A 3374-nucleotide genomic window follows, 5' to 3' on the forward strand; every position below is an offset into this window, starting at 1 on the left:
GGCTAAGGAAATCACACCATGCTTGCATACTAGGTGTGTACATACACTGCACACACAAGTAGATCAGCAAATCCCGAAAAATCGAAATGCCGAAAAGCTGAAAAGCTGAAAGTTTGGCTACGGTAGTCTTGCGAGTGTGCGAACACTCGTAAGGGGAAAACTGATAGGTTTCTTGAGGCCCATGGGCAATTCCATGAACTTGCATTGTGAATTGGCCAAACGGGCCGGAATGGGCTAAATGGGCCCGATAGGCTATTGGGCCCATAATAGGAAAAAATTGATAATTGATGCTATGTGATGGAAAATTGTATGTGAGCATGATTGTAAATATGATTTGGGCCTAATGGCCATATGAATGTGATTTGGGCTTAATGGGCCACATAAATGTGAATGGGCCTAATGGGCCATATGAAAGAGATTGGGCTTAGTGGGCCATATATAGGTATGTGGATTTGTCTGGGCTTTGTAAGAGGTTGTAGGCCTAGTATATGATGATAGCATAAAACTTAATTAATTTATTAAGGACCGTGGACAAGTCATAGGGTTAAGGTGTGGCAACAGGTATGTGCATGTCTAGGATTGGATCTAGTGAGAGCTTGGTACTTAAGCGGTCTTAATGACCCACCTCCTCTTCTCTGGAATCCTACCTTGTGCATAGTATTCATTCATCTTAGCTCGCGAGACTTGTTCATGGGCCGAGGTAAGTGAAAACCGTAATAAGGGAAAAATTATCGAAATGCCCCTAAGGGCGAAAATGACCAAAATACCCCTAGGTGTTGAATGTAAGTTTTGTGGATGTGACATGCATACATATGATGTTCTGCTTAGGTTGCATATGGGGTGGGAACTATGGACCGGAGGAAGTATATGAGGATCACATGGTTGCCTGACAATCGTGGATCCACCGATGGCTTTTAAAGCCCAATATGTAAATGAAGGTAGTTCCGCAACCGGGCTAACATTGGTGTGGGGTTGAGTGGGTCGATATTTGTATCCCTACATGGTGTGATGGGGGACAGAGCTGGTGTGTAGCGGATGGATAATTTGAATGGAATTGCATTGCATGTTTGATGTATGACGATTTTTGTATGCTTGTTTTTCGTCGAGGGTTGTACACACTGAGTTTACGAAAACTCACCCCCCTTTTTTATTTTATTTTCAAGTGATGCTCAGTAGATGGTTCGATGTTTGGAGGGACTCTGGGTAGCCAGCTAGCAAGACAAATTTGGATTTTTTTAAGCTTATAAGTTTTATTTTACTAAGTATGTTTCAGACCAGATTGTAATAAGGTTTTCATTATGCTATTATTACTTGAATTATTATTATTATTTTCATTGTAAGTACGAGAAGTTGAATATGGGTTTCCTAAATTATAGTATGTTTTCTACGTTTCGGCAACTTAATTTTTAAATGATAAGTTTTCTTAAATCAAATATTTTAAACAAGGCTTTCGCAACTGAAAGGTCTATTTATTTTTTTTAGTTAATTAAGGTTTCTTTTGTTTAAGAAGGGTTTTCAATGAAAACACGGTTTTTGCTAAAACACTTCAATGTAACACACCAAATTTGGCCATAACGTCTAGGCCGGGTTTAGGGTGTTACAAACACAACATTCAATTTAGCATATTTACAAGTTCGGCTAAGTTACACGAACTTACCTCAACACTTGTTCGCGTAAAAAGTCTACTAATCTGAAACCTTTTCTTTTCCTCGATCTAACCTCGAATTAGTGTTGTCCAGATCTATATAAATGAATTTAACCATCAATTTCACACATTTCATATTTAAATGGACTTAATTTACTCCTAGGCAAAATAACCATTTTTCCCCTAACCTTCCCATAAATTCTGATTTTGTCCCTAGGCTCGGAAAATGAAACTTGTGCAGATTACTCCTTATTCAAAGCCTAACCAAAGCCCCATTACAAATTTTGCAGCCCATGTATTCATAAAATTTTAGAAATTTTTATTAAATTTTACAACTTTTTATTTTAGTCCCTAAATCATGTTTTCAACAAAAATCACTTTGTAAAAGTTGCTTATCAATCAATAATTTTTCATTTTCTACCATAAATTTCTAATTTCCAGCATATACATCAATGACCCATTTTTCATACCTGATAACTTTTCAAATTAATCCTTCAAATAGAGAGATTAAACTATCTCGGTTTCAAAAATATCAAAATTACTAAAAATGGGACAAGGAAACTTACCCAATTAGGCATTGAAAGTTTCTTTTCTCTCACCTAGGGTTTCCATGTCTTTTTAGGTTGAAGATGATGAAAATAAGATGATATATTTTCTTTTCATCTTTTAATTAATTAAGTATTTTTCTATTTCAAATTTAGTCATTGCCCTTTTACTATATTTCCATGGATGAGTTACCAAGAAAAATCTACATACTTTTCTTAATGGTCTAATTACCATATAAGGACCTCTAGTTTTGATTCCAGTAGCTATTTGATCCTTATAGCTACTAGAATTCAACTTTCACATTTTATGCGGTTTAGTTCTTGTAATTAAACACTTAATTGATAAAAATTTCGTATCAACATTTTCATATGACATGCCTATTATAATACGGACCACATAATGAAATAAAAATAAACCTTATTTTTGGTTCGAATTTGTGGTCCCTAAACCACTGTTCTGATTTCACTGAAAAATAGGCTGTTACACTAATATTTAATGTCAGTTTAGACACGGCGACTTTGTAGTCCACTGACACATGCATGCTATACCGCTTAATAACAAATACGCACTCTTCCTTGTTTTCGAATCTTTGGCCCAGGAACAACTCATCAGGATCTTCATCTACGGCCAACCAATGAGTAGGTAGTATATCAGGGTACTCCGAGAACTCGATTGCATGCTCCGCATCAGGGTCTATGAGCGACATGTTTGCCCCAAGATTATTGCATTTCACAATACGTTTAATTTGGTTCTCGACTGAAGAGCGTTAACATTTCTATTGTCATTCACGCATTCGTTGTCAATATCATCCCAGATCTTGTCCATATCAGGATCACTATCATTATCGGCCTCATGATCAGAAGGATCACTACTACCGCATCCATCATCACCAACCGCATCAGTCTCGAGTGCAGCATTAATATTGATCTCGATCCCGCATACAGTCAATTGACTATCAACGTACGATATTGGAACCACCATACATGGCTCTTGAGTTCCATGTTCTTCACCTAATGGAGTGGGATCTTCAGTTGTCTCCACATCAGCTAACTTAGCAAATAATTGAATCGGTGCATTTTGGTCGATCCTATTCCCACAATAAAAATTAGCCATTGTCTCCACGTCTTCATTGTCTAGAAGTTCCATCTCAGTGAATTTGATAGAATTTGTCGAAATTAGAAAC

This window comes from Gossypium hirsutum, chromosome A07 (assembly GCF_007990345.1).
Source record: "Gossypium hirsutum isolate 1008001.06 chromosome A07, Gossypium_hirsutum_v2.1, whole genome shotgun sequence".
NCBI classification, from domain to species: Eukaryota; Viridiplantae; Streptophyta; class Magnoliopsida; order Malvales; family Malvaceae; genus Gossypium; species Gossypium hirsutum.